Source organism: Ascaphus truei, chromosome 13 (assembly GCF_040206685.1).
Source record: "Ascaphus truei isolate aAscTru1 chromosome 13, aAscTru1.hap1, whole genome shotgun sequence".
Classification (NCBI taxonomy): domain Eukaryota; kingdom Metazoa; phylum Chordata; class Amphibia; order Anura; family Ascaphidae; genus Ascaphus; species Ascaphus truei.
In genome coordinates, this window is record NC_134495.1 from 2,479,184 (window position 1) to 2,497,256 (window position 18,073).

Consider the following 18,073-nt stretch of genomic DNA (forward strand, 5'->3'; position numbering starts at 1 on the left):
ATAACACAAGCAACACGCACTTCCCCATTCCTAACCGCCCGACCAATCGCACGCGCAACGCATCGATAGTCACCGGCTCCGCCAACGGGCGCTGCATCGGCGCTCAGCTGCTTCGGACTCGGGAGTCAGCCCTTATCGCGCAGAAGGTTCCATGTTATTATTATTATTAATCTATCTAACTGAGTGAGAGTGGGGACGGGGGCCGCGAGGGCTCAGAAAGCTCCCGCGCGGAGCACTGACAGGAGCAGCGCGAGGCACTGACACGCAGCGTGTGAGCTCGAGAGCAGTGCGTGCAGCAGGAGCGGGAAACCTGACAGGAGAACACCCCTCATACCTCACCCGGGACACCCGTCCCCGCCTGACAGGAGAGCAGCCCCTCATACCTCACCCGGGACACCCGCCCCCGCCTGACAGGAGAGCAGCCCCTCATACCTCACCCGGGACACCCGTCCCCGCCTGACAGGAGAGCAGCCCCTCATACCTCACCCGGGACACCCGCCCCCGCCTGACAGGAGAACACCCCTCATACCTCACCCGGGACACCCGTCCCCGCCTGACAGGAGAACACCCCTCATACCTCACCCGGGACACCCGTCCCCGCCTGACAGGAGAGCAGCCCCTCATACCTCACCCGGGACACCCGCCCCCGCCTGACAGGAGAACACCCCTCATACCTCACCCGGGACACCCGCCCCCGCCTGACAGGAGAACACCCCTCATACCTCACCCGGGACACCCGTCCCCGCCTGACAGGAGAGCAGCCCCTCATACCTCACCCGGGACACCCGCCCCCGCCTGACAGGAGAGCAGCCCCTCATACCTCACCCGGGACACCCGCCCCCGCCTGACAGGAGAGCAGCCCCTCATACCTCACCCGGGACACCCGCCCCCGCCTGACAGGAGAGCAGCCCCTCATACCTCACCCGGGACACCCGCCCCCCACCCCCGCCTGACGGGAGAGCAGCCCCTCATACCTCACTCGGGACACCCGCCCCCGCCTGACAGGACAGCCTGTGCCCCCCCTGACAGGACAGCCTGTGCCCCCCCCTGACAGGACAGCCTGTGCCCCCCCCGACAGGACAGCCTGTGCCCCCCCCTGACAGGACAGCCTGTGCCGCCCCCCCCTGACAGGACAGCCTGTGCCCCCCCCCCCTGATAGGACAGCCTGTGCCGCCCCCCCTGACAGGACAGCCTGTGCCCCCCCCTGACAGGACAGCCTGTGCCCCCCCCCTGACAGGACAGCCTGTGGGCCCCCCCCCTGACAGGACAGCCTGTGCCCCCCCCCCCTGACAGGACAGCCTGTGCCCCCCCCCTGACAGGACAGCCTGTGCCCCCCCCGACAGGACAGCCTGTGCGCCCCCCCCTGACAGGACAGCCTGTGCCGCCCCCCCTGACAGGACAGCCTGTGCCCCCCCCCTGACAGGACAGCCTGTGCCGCCCCCCCTGACAGGACAGCCGGTGCCCCCCCCCCCTGACAGGACAGCCTGTGGGCCCCCCCCCCCCCCTGACAGGACAGCCTGTGGGCCCCCCCCCCCCCTGACAGGACAGCCTGTGGGCCCCCCCCCCCCCCTGACAGGACAGCCTGTGGGCCCCCCCCTGACAGGACAGCCTGTGGGCCCCCCCCCCTGACAGGACAGCCTGTGGGCCCCCCCCCTGACAGGACAGCCTGTGCCCCCCCCCCTGACAGGACAGCCTGTGGGCCCCCCCCCCCTGACAGGACAGCCTATGGTGCCCCCCCCCCCCTGCCACTGTTTGAAAGGACACTTCCACCGCCAGGACCTGCGGACGGAAACCTTCAGTTCCTGAGTGAGGTAACAAGGCACTGCTAGGACTCCTCCGCGGCTGTGCTCTGACAGGACCTGGGCAGCCTCTCTCCTCCCCCTCCCCCCCGAGCTGCAGCCTCTTCCCCCCCCCCCCCCACGAGTTGCAGCCTCTTCCCCCCCCCACGAGCTGCAGCCTCTTCCCCCCCCCCCCCCGGGCAGCACTCTTCCCCCCCCCCCAGGCAGCACTCCTTCCCCCCCCCCGGGAAGCAGTCTTTCCCCCCCCCGGGAAGCAGTCTTCCCCCCCCCCCCGGGAAGCAGTCTTTCCCCCCCCCCCGGGAAGCAGTCTTCCCCCCCCCCCCCGGGAAGCAGTCTTTCCCCCCTTACCCCCGGGCAGCAGTCTTTCTTCCCCCCCCCCCCTGGGCAGCAGTCTTTCCCCCCCCCCCTGGGCAGCAGTCTCTCCCCCCCCCCCCCGGGCAGCAGTCTTTCTTCCCCCCCCCCCCCGGGCAGCAGTCTTTCTCCTCCCCCCCCCCCCCGGGCAGCAGTCTTTCCTCCCCCCCTTCCCCCCCGGGCAGCAGTCTTTCCCCCCCCCCCCCCCCCCGGGCAGCAGTCTTTCCTCCCCCCCCCCGGGCAGCAGTCTTTCCCCCTCCCCCCCCGGGCAGCAGTCTTTCCCCCTCCCCCCCCGGGCAGCAGTCTTTCCCCCCCCCCCGGGCAGCAGTCTTTCCTCCCCCCCCCCCGGGCAGCAGTCTTTCCCTCCCCCCCCCGGGCAGCAGTCTTTCCCTCCCCCCCCGGGCAGCAGTCTTTCCCTCCCCCCCCCGGGCAGCAGTCTTTCCCCCCCCCGGGCAGCAGTCTTTCCCCCCCCCCGGGCAGCAGTCTTTCCCCCCCCCCCCCCCGGGTAGCAGTCTTTCCTCCCCCCCCCCCCGGGCAGCAGTCTTTACCTCCCCCGGGCAGCAGTCTTTCCCTCCCCCCCCCCCCCCCGGGCAGCAGTCTTTCCCTCCCCCCCCCCCCGGGCAGCAGTCTTTCCCTCCCCCCCCCGGGCAGCAGTCTTTCCCTCCCCCCCCCGGGCAGCAGTCTTTCACCCCCCCGGGCAGCAGTCTTTCCCCCCTCCCCCCCCCCCCCCGGGTAGCAGTCTTTCCCCCCTCCCCCCCCCCCCCCCGGGCAGCAGTCTTTTCTCCCCCCCCCCGGGCAGCTGTCTTCCCCCCCCCCTGGGCAGCAGTCTTACTTCTTCCCCCCCCTGGGCAGCAGTCTTTCTTTCCCCCCCCCTGGGCAGCAGTCTTTCTTCCCCCCTCCGGGCTGCAGTCTCTTCCCCCCCCCCCCTCCCCGGACAGCAGTCTCTTCCCTCCCCCCCCTTCCCGGACAGCAGTCTCTTCCCTCCCCCCCCCCTCCCGGACAGCAGTCTCTCCCCTCCCCCCCCGGGCAGCGGTCTCTTCCCCCCCCCCCCCCCCCCCCCCGGGCATTACAGTTTTATAAGTAGTACCTAGGAGTTAATTTGGAATTGGATGTGCTGCAATGCTCTCCTTTATATTATTTATTTATTTCTGTAGAAGGAACAGGATGCTACCCGGGACTTCTTGCAAGTGATAAAAAATATTACTTTCTTTTATTTTAAAAAAATATCAGTTTTTGTCAACCACTAACAATTTAGACCCATATCTTGATGGATGTTGACCGAAACGTTTACATTTTTATTAGAAACTAAAACACATTTCTGAGTAAGAGCCCCCTTCATTGTACTGTTGTATTGATGTCATTCCTGCATTGGAGCACCCAAGCGGTTGATATAAAATAACAGTGAGTGATATATATGTGTTTATCTCAGTACTGTAAAGCTGCTATACAGCTGACATGGAGGGCCTTATGTACAGTATGCACATTAACCCTTCTGTTGCAAAAGTGCCAGAGACACATTCTCTGGCAAGGAGTGTGTCAATCCGATATTTAATGAGTATCGCTATGGCTCACAGTCATGGGATTGAAAGTGAGGAAAATACCAATTATAGATTGAGTGACTCAGGTGCAATCCATGATATTTGAAAAATACTTTGTTACGTCAGTAAATCTTTTTATGCTCGGTATAGTTTCTGTTTTGTCATGTTGTTATGATATGCACATGAAAGCTGTTGCTCAATCTTCCTCCTTTACGTTCCATCAAAAGTCAATGTGAACAGCTTGGCTAATACGATTTAAATTCTTAGCAGCCTGCTAGAAGAAAATAGTGGCCCACCCCCACTTATTCAAAGGTTATATAGTAGACCGATGCAGAACCTCCAACATTTTGCACATAACGATAGGTCCCACTGCAGTTCCTCTACTGGTGCTGGATGCGGGAGCACACAAAGCAATGTCTATGGAAGGCCCCTAACCTATGCAGCTAACCATACGCAAACACTTTCTGTTTAATAGGTACAGCTGTTCTTACAGAACCCAAACACATGAGTGTACCTGCTAAATAAGTTCAGTTAGAGGTTATACATATGTCCACATGTTGCAGTCAGAAAAATCTGGTAAAATTTATGTAGGCGCCCACCTCTTTCAAACCAAACCAGGAGTGCAATATCTCAGATGATATATGGAAATAAGAGACATAAACATGGTGCAATATTATTGACAGAAAAATAATAAAGGCCAAGACCAAAGAAAAAATGCTGATACTCAAGTGTAGCAGAAAGACATGCAACAGATAAGAGTGATGGGCTTCTGTGATGATTAGATGGGTTTCATAGGTTGATGTTCTGGTGAAAATCTTCTATCTGAGCTCACAATGAGAGAGAGAGACATGGTACAGTACCAAACACTTGGACATCTGTGAAAAAAGGCATGGGGGTAAAAGATTTAGTAGGGTCACTTTTTCATCGTCCCTCTCAGATCTTCTCCTCTGTGAAAAACTGCTCTCCCACATGCAATCACCCTACGCGTTTCACTATCTATGGCAATTACCTCGGGGGTCCTACGGTGGATCCGCTGTCAGTCCTGACTTTAAATACCCTCAGCTAATAAGTATGGAGGGTATCATTTGTAGGTACAGTACGTGGTATGTGCGTGTCCCAAAAGAGCCCCTGGTTTGGAAGTATTAGTAAAGACATCTTGTGACATCTTTTTCAGTGGAGCAGCATCTTTCATTGAGTTGCATGATCTTTTATTTTTTTTCTGTTGTAGAACCTGTTCCTGGATGTAACTTAAATCACTTGCGCTGTTTTTTCTGTTTTTCACTATGCTCTCACCTCTTTGCAAGGTTGAGTTAGAACAAATAACACCCTTTGTGGGACAGCTGCTGGGGCCATTGCTTGGCTCCCAAGGTGCTCCTCCGCTAGTACAGTGTTTGAGGCCAAGGTACATCTTGTGACTCCTACTGTGCACAATCTTTTACTGTCAAAGACTGCATTTCCTGCAAGTCAACACATGTGGTATATCTTTTACAGTGTCCCTGTGGATACCAATACGTAGGGCGGACAAAAAGATTTTTAAGAGTCAGGATATTAGAACACGCTAGAAACATCAAAATGTGCACAATCTAGTTGTATTATCCCTAAATGCTATTTCCTCCAAAGGAGATTTTTTTTGCTGCCTAATGATGGGTATCAATTGAGTTTTAACCAGGAATGGAAAACAAAATGGTGTGTGCTAAGCACTAGTACTTTATTATTTTTATGGGGGTGAGTGTGGAGAAATTGTACCATTAATGAACCATTACTTGTTTTAAGAAACATGAAGGTAGATTCATGCAATAAACGTGATTGTGCAGAAACAAATTGTTTTTTCCCCACTAAATTTCATGTATCACACTTTCTTGGATGTGCTCATTTGAGTTTCACATTTGGATTCAGCATGTAACATTGTAGAATATGCTTGTAGTTAGTAAGGCTCTTTAATAAGTCCCACTTATTGGAGCCCACATAAATTGTGCCGTATATTATCTGATGGGACCCAGGTTTCAAGACTTGGTACCCTATAGTTGCGAGGTTGAAGCCTCTTGACAATAAATCATGATGGCTCATGCAGTGGGTCAGGCTATCTGTTTGATAGAACATGAAATTGCAAATATCATGAAATAGAGCAGTGTTGCAAAAGATGAGGCCTCCACTGTTTCCTGTTGGCAAACACGGTTCTCCTTTGAGTCAATCATGTTGATGGATGAGTGTATATGTATATCATATATAGGCTTCATTAAACTTTTTCCATTAAATGTTCACATTTTTGTTCACAACTCTCAAAACGTCATGTCCTTTGTTCCTTGAAAATGTTTTCAGTAACAAGCATTAAGGATGTTCTGGGTCTTCATCAAGCTGTGGTTTTCAATACCAACAACTTAACCTTTATTCCATGTTTACAGCCCTATGAGTAAGTAGGTAGTACTTTTTTTTTTTTTTTTTTACTTTTTTTTTGTGGTTTGGGCAAAAGGCTGTTGATTTCTCTACAGTATTTAGTTGTAGGAAGAAATGTGTGCACTCCCAGATCTGATCTAAATGAGGACTGCATTGCAAATTGAGGATAGCAGTATTATGCTGCAATAGCTCCGAATATTGTTTTTACTAATAGTGCTTCCATTTATGGAATTAATTGATAGTAGAATTTGTAGTTTTGTTAAGTGTTACTTACAAACTAATGGGAAAATGTCTGTTTTTTTTTTTTTTAAATGAATGCTTTGTAATGTCGCAAAGTAAGTTACATTGTTTCCTTTAAAGCGAATGGGGCATAACCATGCCGATATTTTAATATAACTTTTTTGTGTGTGTGTTGCAAACCCCTCCGCTGACTTCAAATCCATAGAAAAGCGCAAGTCTTTCCCCAAATAGCACTACTGAGCAGCTTTGATTATTGGAGGGCTCCAGCAATGTTTTTGTGAAACTCTATTTCTGACATAGAAGGTGCTTTAGGCAGTTGGAACGTTTTAAGCCTACTTACTTTTTTATTTATATTACAGCACGTTCAATTCCAAGGGCATGTAATCATACATTCAAGCAGAGTAAATGAGTAATTCAGTATTAGGTGATACCTTTATTTTTTTAATGTGGACTGACTTTTGATATTATCAGATACTATCGTCAAACAGGAAATATATGCAAATGTGCACGCCTTGTTTAGTCTTTTCTCACTGTTTATTTCATTTATTCCACTTTTGTACAGTGCAGCCTATCAGTCTCCCAATATCCTTTCCCTCCCTAGTTTATTCTGTGCCTAATACCCAAATGTTTTATGTATCTCTGCACACAGTGCGACAGACTATTCTTTATTCTTCCCTGCATACAGTTGATTACATGCTGTGCTGTGCATGCTATGTCTTGTATATAATGTATACCCTGTTCACTTATGTAACTATGTATTTGTAACCATGTACTATTTGTCATCTTAACTCTGTGCCCAGGACATACTTGAAAACGAGAGGTAACTATATGTATTCCTTTCTGGTAACACATTTTCTAAATAAATGAATTACTTCTACACTCCCACATATATAGAGTTGCAATTGCCTTCAGTACATACCGCCCACATTACTCCCTCCATTTTACTGTCACTATGTTGAAGCTTCCACATGAGAAGCATCTTTCTATCTAGAGAAGAAAGAAAAAAAGTTACAGCCAGGAAGTTGATAGAAGAAAAAAAGAAAAAAAAAGCAGAGCAAGCTCAATTCATGAGGCAGAGTTAATGTATGTTGGGAAGGGCTCTTCCCTTCTATTCAACGTGTTTGTTGAGGAGACCCCTGCAGCTGTTACAGGCAAAGCAACTGTCCAGCGTGAAAGGGAACTGGACATAGGTGTGGCTGCTCTGGATTCCTTGACTTTTTTGGGGGGGTATGTACAGTAAGAAATTGCTTAAGAGTTAAAAGATAAAGAACCGAAAGGCCTGCTGATACAGATAAGATTAGGGCATTAGCTTTTCAATGCAAGATGTTAAGTGAAAGAGTACAAAGTGTGAACATGTAACAACAAAGTTGAAATCCTGCTGAGTGCTGTAACTTCCTGTACACATCTCTTGGGGGGTTACATAGGTTGTGTGTGTGTGTGGGGGGGGGGGGGGGGGTGGAAGTAATTCATTCATTGTGTGTCTTATATTTGATGCAAAACTTTAGCCATAAAAGCCTTGATATTATTTTGTCCTTTAGTTTTTGTTTTTTTGTTTTTAAAGCAAAAATGTCTCAGATGCAGTCTCTACTCCCTCCTAAAAACACCTCCAAAATTGCAAGCTGAGCAGAATATGTGCAAAATACCTAATATAATGGTGCCAAGAGGTGTATTCAAAATTCTTCACATAGCGTTGCATTTTTCAGAAAAGCCAGTTTGCATCCCTTGCAGTAATGTCTTATATAGTTATTTCCTTTTCAGAACATTTCCCCCCATTTCACTTGCATAGGGAATAGTCTCAAAAGCGTAAAATGTTTTTTTTTTTCTTTTTTTTGTTAAAAGAAATATTAATCAATTAACCAATGAAGGTTTTATTTTTATCACTCATTTGTTGTGAACATACCTTTTTATTGCGTATTTAAATATTTGCACACTGAAACAGCTGAATACCCGGACCTTTGCCAAGTATCCCATGTTCATTTTGTGTTCATGCTCTCTAATTCACTGTAATGACAAGCACGGGGTTTCTTCCACACACCCAGGCTCTCTGTTTTGGTGGAGGTTAGATGGTAGTGGGTAGTGTACAGTGTGTGTGTGTGTGTGTGTGTGTGTGTGTGTATATCCACTGCAGGGCTCCGCTTTTTTTCTTTCACCCTATGTAGAGTATAATCACAATAATAAAGATATCACAAGCAGTGATGAGGTGGATGTGCGGGGTCCACAGAGCTGGTATTTTCAGGCAAATTGAGTATATTTTGTTCCTCCGTTTAACCCAGAGTCGTCAAACGTGCTGATGTCACCCAACGCATTTCATTGTAGATGCAAAATATTCTCCACTTGCCTGAAAATACCAGCCGTTTGAGTCCTGCATCCACCTTCTTACTGTTTGTGATATCTTTATGATTGGAAACCACTGCTGTAGCGTATACTCACAATCTTTTTTGGTTAAGGAACCCCAAGTGAAATTCTGAGGAACCCCCAACTATCTCTAATAGCAACTCTGTGATTAGATGTATTGTAAATTCTTCTGTATAGGATACATTTTCAAATGACCAGAAAATTGCAGGGAACCCTTTAGTGAGTCCCGGAGAACTCCAGGTTTCCTAGGAACCCTGGTTAAAAAATACTGATTTACAGAATACCTGTCTTTTATAATAAATGAAGATTTTACACTAGAGCTATGTGCACCTCCTTGTTTCCTTTAATTTCTATATATATATATATATATATATATATATATATATATATATATATGTTATTGTTCGAGTGACTGAAGAATAGACTAACGTCCTTTTGCTAATTAACTCTGAACATTGTCTACAAATAGCATATTTAAAAGTTATACAGATAAAAAGTTACTGTCAATTATCTTCCGATTTTGACCTGCACATACAAAACCACCAATTTAGTAAAATAAAAAAAATAAAAAGGATGGGGTGCACCAGAGACTGGAGTTCAACGCTGACCATGGGATACGTATGGCTTTTTGAGTGACTCTGTATATGTGGAAACTCCTTTTCCGTGGAGTTTGGTTGCATTAATTTCCCTGCACACTGGGACTCTGCTTCTGAGAGGGATTTCCACATAGAGTGCAGAGTTTTCATTTATATTGCTCCTGTCTTGGTGTCAGGTTATGTTGGGATTCCTGACTGTTATGTTCATGAACATCCACGTGTGTTTGATACAGTTGTGGTGTTGGCTTTCTGACTTTCACCAACTATTTTGTATTTGTGCCTGTGTAGGTGTAGAAGTCAAGTGATACAGATTACGTGACTACTCAGTACTAGCACCACTTGACGTTCCATTTGTTTGGTGTGTTATATACCATTTTATTTTATTGGAGGGAGATAGACGTGGTTAGGATTGAGGGGAAGTACCATAGGTCCCCTTTTTGGGGTCTGGCAACGGGCCTGAAGAAGGGGCATTCCACCCCGAAATGTTGCCCCCGTTACTCCACCACACCGTCTTTTTTCCATTGTTTACACTTCATTCCCTTCCCCCTTCACCATCGTTTTTGTGGTTCCCCTTCTCTCCCCCACTCCCTTCCTCCCCACTACGCCAGTTTGGCCTTTGTATATACTGTACCCCATGTTTGCACGATCCTGGATACAGCATTATTGTAGCATCTGCTAAATTTGACTATTAGAATTATATTGAAACAAATATATATATTTGGCCTATATCCAGTGTTGAATTCTCATTTTGTTTGTGTGCTGGGAACACCAATATTTTTCTGTACCAATTTAGTAACTAATTAATAAGGAAGTAAAATGGTACTTTATGGTCCCCTAGGTCAATCTCCTTTCTATATACTTAAAACACGTGTGTCACGGCAAGTCAAGCTCCTAAACAGGTTTCACTGCGCACTGGAGTGTGAAGAACCTCTGTTTCCCACAAGAAACTGGCACAAGACCAATCGTAATGTATGATTTGTATGTGTGCGTGCCTGAATGACTCTACCAAAAATATGTTCCTTGTGTCCATTTAAAATCTTTGCTCTACTTCATTTTTGTAGGCTTCACGTGAAGTATCTTTGTGGCTTATCCGTAATGTTTTGGGTTACTCTTGCTAAATCGTGTGTGTGTATACATACATACATACATACATACAATGGTGTGAAAAAGAAAGTACACCCTCCTTTGAATTCTATGGTTTTACATATCAGGACATAATAACAATAATCTGTTCCTTAGCAGGTCTTAAAATTAGGTAAATACAACCTCAAATGAACAACAACACATGACATATTACACAGTGTCATGATTTATTTAACAAAAATAAAGCCAAAATGGAGAAGCCATGTGTGAAAAACTAAGTATACCTTATGATTCAATAGCTTGTAGAACCACCTTTAGCAGCAATAACTTGAAGTAATAGTTTTCTGTATGACTTTATCAGTCTCTCACATCGTTGTGGAGGGATTTTGGCCCACTCTTCTTTACAACATTGCTTCAGTTCATTGAGGTTTGTGGGCATTTGTTTATGCACAGCTCTCTTAAGGTAGAGCCACAGCATTTCAATCGGGTTGAGGTCTGGACTTTGACTGGGCCATTGCAACACCTTGATTCTTTTTTCTTTTTGAGCCATTCTGTTGTAGGTTTGCTGGTGTGCTTGGGATCATTGTCCTGTTGCATGACCCAATTTTGGCCAAGCTTTAGCTGTCGGACATATGGCCTCACATTTGACTCTAGAATACTTTGGTATACAGAGGAGTTCATGGTCGACTTAATGACTGCAAGGTTCCCAGGTCCTGAGGCTGCAAAACAAGCCCAAATCATCACCCCTCCACCACTGTGCTTGACAGTTGGTATGAGGTGTTTGTTCTGATATGCTATGTTTGGTTTTCGCCAAACGTGGCGCTGTGCATTATGGCCAAACATCTCCACTTTGGTCTCGTCTCTCCAAAGGACATTGTTTCAGAAATCTTGTGGTTTGTTCAGATGCAACTTTGCAAACCTAAGCCGTGCTGCCATGTTCTTTTTAGAGGCAAAGAGGGATACCCGGGCGCTACCCAAAACTTGGATGTATAAGGGAAATCACTTGTTCTTTTCAGAACAACACAACCTTATAAATCCTACAAGGTTCCCATCTGCTTCTTAGTCTCTTCCTGTGACTCAAATACCCCCCAAAAGGATCTATCCAGGATCCTTAGAAATATGGAGACAAAAGAGAAAAAGGGGGAGCACAGGTTGAGGTATACTAAATGGTAACAAATTATTCCGCTCGGGGGTGTGAGTTCCCGGCCAAAAAACGTAGGGACAATGGAGTGTGTAATAACATAAATACTTACACGACCTTGTGTAAATGCTTTCACATCAAGGTTTCCTTTCTTTCTTCTGGATTTTCCTGGAGCGAAGTTTCTTTTCTTCGGGTCTTGATGATGAATTCTTCAGATGTTCGGCTAACGTCAAATGTGAAGTTCCCCTCCAAGTAAATGTACAACACAGAATGTTTAGGGACAATACAGATAAAAAGATCAATGGTTAATTTCGAATGGTAAATGGAGTAAATAAAAAGCAAAAAGAATGCTACAAACACTCACATAGGCAGATGTGAGTGCAATCTTGAGGGAGGTATCTCTATCCTCTCCGCATCAGAATAGTGTCAATATAAGGGATACTCCTGTTAAAATTAAGGAGATAAGGGTTACGTGAAATAAAGGGATACAATTACAATACTCACACGGCCACGTGTGAGCTCACACGTGGAATGGTATCTTTTCTTTCAATCCCCAAGGTGAAGTAAAGTATTTCCTCCGTGTGCTTGCACCAAGTCACAAAGATACTTGAAAACGGAGTTCAAACAACGTATTAACTTTATTAAAAAACATGAAAAACGGGAAAAAAAGCCCTTAGACCTAACACCAAAGGGGCTGAAAATAAAATCGCCAACCAGTCCTAAGGATATCATTTGCAGGGCGCGTGGTGCGCAGCTAACTCAACCCGCGTCCGGTTATGGTGCTTGGCTCCTTTGCCCTGCTCCTTGACGGTGGCCTCACTAGTCCAAAAGGCTTAGAGTTTTGAGCAACGCGTTTCATCCTTTCTTGGGCTTCCTCATTCTACGGAGCCTTAGGAAGCCCAAGAAAGGGCGAAACGCGTTGCCCAAAACTCTTAGCCTTTTGGACTAGTGAGGCCACCGTCAAGGAGCAGGGCAAAGGAGCCAAGCACCATAACCGGACGCGGGTTGAGTTAGCTACGCACCACGCGCCCTGCAAATGATATCCTTAGGACTGGTTGGCGATTTTATTTTCAGCCCCTTTGGTGTTAGGTCTAAGGGCTTTTTTTCCCGTTTTTCATGTTTTTTAATAAAGTTAATACGTTGTTTGAACTCAGTTTTCAAGTATCTTTGTGACTTGGTGCAAGCACACGGAGGAAATACTTTACTTCACCTTGGGGATTGAAAGAAAAGATACCATTCCACGTGTGAGCTCACACGTGGCCGTGTGAGTATTGTAATTGTATCCCTTTATTTCACCTAACCCTTATCTCCTTAATTTTAACAGGAGTATCCCTTATATTGACACTATTCTGATGCGGAGAGGATAGAGATACCTCCCTCAAGATTGCACTCACATCTGCCCGTGTGAGTGTTTGTAGCATTCTTTTTGCTTTTTATTTACTCCATTTACCATTCGAAATTAACCATTGATCTTTTTATCTGTATTGTCCCTAAACATTCTGTGTTGTCCATTTACTTGGAGGAGAACTTCACATTTGACGTTAGCCGAACATCTGAAGAATTCATCATCAAGACCCGAAGAAAAGAAACTTCGCATCAGGAAAATCCAGAAGAAAGAAAAGAAACCTTGATGTGAAAGCATTTACACAAGGCCGTGTAAGTATTTATGTTATTACACACTCCATTGTCCCTACGTTTGTTGGCCGGGAACTCACACTCCCGAGCTGAATAATTTGTTACCATTTAGTATACCTCAACCTGTGCTCCCCCTTTTTCTCTTTCTTGTCTCCATGTTCTTTTTAAAGAGAAGAGGCTTTCTCCTGGCAACCCTTCCAAACAAACCATACTTGTTCAGTCTTTTTCTAAATGTACTGTCATGAACTATTTAACATGCTAACTGAGGCCTGTAGAGTCTGAGATGTAACTCTTGTTTTTGTTTTTTGCAATTTCTCTCTGAGCATTGCACGGTCTGACCTTGGGGTGAATTTGCTGGGACGTCCACTCCTGGGAAGATTGTCAATTATCTTGAATGTTTTCCACTTTTGAATAATCTTTCTCACTATAGAATGATGGACTTTAAATTGTTTGGAAATGGCCTTATAACCCTACCCAGATTGATGGGCAGCAACAATTGCTTCTCTAAGATCATTGCTGATGTCTTTCCTCCTTGGCATTGTGTTAACACACACCTGAATGCTCCAGACCAGCAAACTGCTAAAACTTTGGCTTTTATAGAGGTGGCACACTTGCTGATCAATTAATCAAGGGCATTTGATTAGCAGCACCTGTCTGCTACTTAACATCTTAATCCCTATGGAAGCAGTAAGGGTGTACTTAGTTTTTCACATAGTTTCTCCATTTTGGCTTTATTTTTGTTATATAAATCATGACACGGTGTAATATGTAATGTGTTGTTGTTCATCTGAGGTTGTATTTACCTAATTTTAAGACCTGCTAAGGAACAGATGATTGTTATTATGTCCTGATATGTAAAACCATAGAATTCAAAGAGGGTGTACTTTCTTTTTCACACACACACACACACACACACGTGTCCTGTCCTGATTGATCGATCTATCTTTTTTTTAATTTTTTTATTATTATTATAATTTTTTTTTTTTGCATAGCCAGTATAACCAACCCCACACTGAGGAGACCCATTAAGGTCGAAACAGCTGTCTGTGGGTGCGTTTTCTGGCTATGCATCTTAACCCTGACTGTTCTCAAAGCTTTGACCATGCAGCAAGCTTACGCCTATACGGAACCATGTTTATGGTTTTGAAGCAAAAGGTGGCACTGTGTGCTCATTTGCATGTCATTTCACAGAATCCCTTGCTGCAGTGGAAGTGCTGGGTGATAATGGTGAAAGATGGGGGTTGCAGACCTGTCTAAGACATGCAAATGAGCATACAGTAATATTTCCAATTGCTATATGCTTTGCTGTGAAGGGTTTTTGTCACTTTGTTTTAACTATATATATATATATATATATATATATATATAATATAATATAATATAATATAATTTTTTTTATTTTTAAACACACTTCATATATGTTTATTAAATAATTTTCTGACAGAGACACTTGCTCATACAAATTGATGGTCACCCTGAGACGGACTAAAACTCACACAAATATTCTCCTTTATGCACAATTCTCTCTCTCATCCTTATAATTTGTTAGAATACCTATTGGCACAAAGTGCAAAGACCTGTCTGCAAAGCTACTTGATCTGTATTGTAGCCATCATAGGGTCCTGGATTATTCCCCCTATTGTCATGAATGAAAGCCTTCCTATTCAAAGCAGAAGCTGCGATTTGAACAGAAGTCTATAGATATAATCATCCTCAAACTGCAGAAAATCTAATGCTGTTCACCCATGGTTCCCTTGTGCCATTCTGAGATCTCCCTACCCTTTTAAGGTTCAATCCCACCTAAAACCAAAATTAATCAATGGCAGCGACCTGTTTAAGTATTTAAATTTATATGCTTAACGCTCCTTTTCGATTTGTACAAACATCTATAAGTATTTTAAAATAAGTTGGTTTGTTAATCTTGTAAGAGGAGATGTTGGGGGTTATATTTCCTCAAGATACTGTACTCCCTTTTATGTGATATCGCTGGGTGCTGAATAGGAGTTTGTACAAGTGAAGACCCATCACTTCTCCCTTATCATTATTGTCCCTCTAACAAGGGGACAGGGTAGGCTAAAGGTTGCATAAACGCTTGACTGATTTGAGCACTTCCTCATTCAGAGGCCTCAATGACTAGCAGATTCTTAAAGCAAATATTGAGCTATCTTGATTTCTTTGGAAATTAAGTATAACTTTCTTTAAGGAAGACTGCTACATTTTTCTCTGCTACAGAGATCACTCGTACATTGTTATTAAAGCAGTATCTGTGGCCCAGTGACCTGCAAGGACATGCTTTCCCCCCTGACCCTGGTTGCTGAGATTATTTTTTGTGCCCATTTGAAATGCACAAAATTACAAATATGGTCATTGAATTATTTATAGAGTTGTGGATTTGACTGGTGCTTGGTATTGCCTGCCGGAGCGAGGGGGACATTGTTAGCCATTTTGTTCTCCGTAAGTATTCATGTCCAGTGGAATAAAGTCCTAATATTTGGACAACCAAGGGGTCCCTGGAGATCAGGGCCATCATGCCATAGTGCAGGTCCGCTCTGAGCACCTCCAGGCTCTGGTAGCTTTTGAAATAAATAAAATGAGAGCCATGGATTACTGCTTTTATATGTAGTCCCCAAATTGACCAGAATCCTTAATGATTGCTTATTGCACTAAACTTCGGAGAGATAGCTGTACAGCTCCACCGTCCTCTTCATTCAGTAATTGGCGTCATACTGTAACTGATGTGTAAGTAGATGGCTTTTTCCTGTGCAATTTAAATCAACTTTAACCAACAGTTTCTGCTAAGACACAGACAGGGTGGATGGAAAACGATGATTCAGAGTTAGCAGGCCAGTTTTCCCACGTGCTGTCAAAGTCTTTGCCATTGAATAATTTGTAGAGAAGATCAACTGTCATGTCGGTGGATTGCAAATTTAATTTGAGAACAGTCGACTTGCATCACTGGCATCGTTTCAGTTCTAAAGAATTTTGCAGCACAAAGCCTGTATTTCTGGGTGAAAGTTTGAATTGTTTTTCACATTTTTATTTATCTACCATGGAAAAAGATAAACCACTGACTGTTATGATTGCTATCTATTTGAAAGCAGGTGGTATTTGCTAACATTTTCCTAGTAGATTGGGAAATTGAACATGGGCAAGAAAATCTAGTAATATAGACGTGTGTGTGTGTGTGTGTGTGTGTGTGTGTGTGTGTGTGTGTGTGTGTGTGTGTGTGTACACACGCCAGCTCAGCTCCTGAAAGATCGAGCCAAAAACACAGTTCAAACCCCTTAAACAGACCGCCAACAAATATATATTTGGGGCTGGTGACCGGTGGGGGAGACCCCGAACCCGCGGCCGGATCCGTGGGGATCTTCCTCGCCGAGTAGACACCCGAGAAGCACCCGCAAGGCCACCGAGGCCTACAACAGCAGGGCACAAAGAACCCAAGATGACCGACGGACGATCATAGCCTCGTAGTTCCGCGGACAGGCGAGTTCCAGGAAGCACACGGGCGGACAGTAGCGGAAGCGAGCACCCAGAGAAACCTCCGGTACCCCTGGAGACGACCACTGGATACAGGCGGGGGCATGTGGACGGAGCTCACGACCGGCAGCAGCGTGAGGAGGGGAGGAGGTACTGGAAGACTGAGTGGCCGGCGGCGACCAACGAAAGGTCCCTGCTCCGAGGGTGACTGAAACCCTCGGTCGACGGCCGTGAGGGAGACACCCCGAATAGAGGGGTTTGTGCCCCCCTCGCCATCATGTCCTGCAGCGGGGTTCCCCCACTGAGCTTAGCTTTTTTGAAACCACAGACAGTGTATCAAGTCCTCCCCCCTCCAATAAATATACCCTGCTGCCTGCCAGAAATGTCCAATACCACCACTACATTGCGTGATCCCGCTCCCCAGGACTATAACTGAGGGCCCTTGAGTAACCATAGGAGCCAAGTCGCTGAAAACGCTAGGCCTGAGCCTATAGGGTCTGTTGGTTTAAACACCCACACAACTTTAATACTATATGAAGTTCCTGATCAAGATAAGGTACAAGCTCTCACACAAGAACGTTACGCTTTAAAATGGCCGCCTGGAGCTTCTGAGCAGCCTCCACCGTATACTGTGGGCACCAGCTATATATTACAGCAACTGGAGTTTGAAAAACAACGCTGGGTTGAATAGCCACGCACCCATGTACCTCCCCCTCCCCCCTCCCCAAGGAAAAAAACCCAAATAACCCGAAATTGTAAAAATAGACTCGTGTAACAGCAGAATGTTCAAGTGAGGGGGTGCAAGTGTGGTACTGACACAAGCTAAGAAGCCGGACTATGGCCTCATCTGGATGCCGAAATTAAAAGTAGATAAATAAAAAGTACAAAAAAGAGCAACCAGGAACTGACTTACTATTACCCCCTTTAGTTGTGCGTTGGAGACATGGCTCCTCCAAAAAAGGTAGAGAGACCGGAAGCCTCCTCGTTTTTTTTAGGAGAAGGAACGCGACGCCGAAATCATTGGGTAAAGAAATAGAAACACAATCCCAGGACCAAGACGAATCCGAATTGGGCTCAGACGCAGATCAAAGCTCGGATATCAGAAATGATCTGAAGGCCTGGGTCAAAGAAATTAAGCAGGCGTTTCACGTGGAGTTGCAGAAAGCAATGAAGGGCCTCCGCTCCAAAATCGGAGCGGTTGAAGAACGGACCACAGGCCTTGTGGTAGCCATAGAGGCCTGCGCCCCCCCTAAATAATCTTGGGGGGCGCGCCCCACAGTTTGCGCACCACTGGTCTTAGGTAATGGCAAACACAAGATACTTGTATAAAGCCCAAATTATGAGCTTTAAAACTCTGGAGTTAGAGAAGCCATGGGTGTAAAGGAGGGAAAGTATATTCTGAACGGAGCCCCCAGTTTTGAGTTCCCGTGCCGCCTTGTTAAACAGGAGGAGAGGATGCGG

The 18,073-nt window shown here is 46.0% G+C and overlaps 1 protein-coding gene across 15 annotated transcripts in view; it reads left to right on the forward strand.

Moving 5' to 3' along the window:
* TAOK3 (TAO kinase 3) overlaps window positions 1-18,073 on the forward strand; it is a 159,737-nt gene continuing 141,664 nt past the window's right edge. For 8 of the 15 annotated variants that reach the window (XR_012787695.1, XR_012787697.1, XM_075568073.1 and 5 more), the window contains exon 1: window positions 1,719-1,811. The gene's annotated coding sequence lies outside the window, so the exon portion shown is untranslated. Of the gene's footprint in view, window positions 147-1,718; window positions 1,812-18,073 lie in introns of those variants that run through there. The other 7 variants (XM_075568075.1, XM_075568074.1, XM_075568084.1 and 4 more) reach the window with 3 other exon arrangements.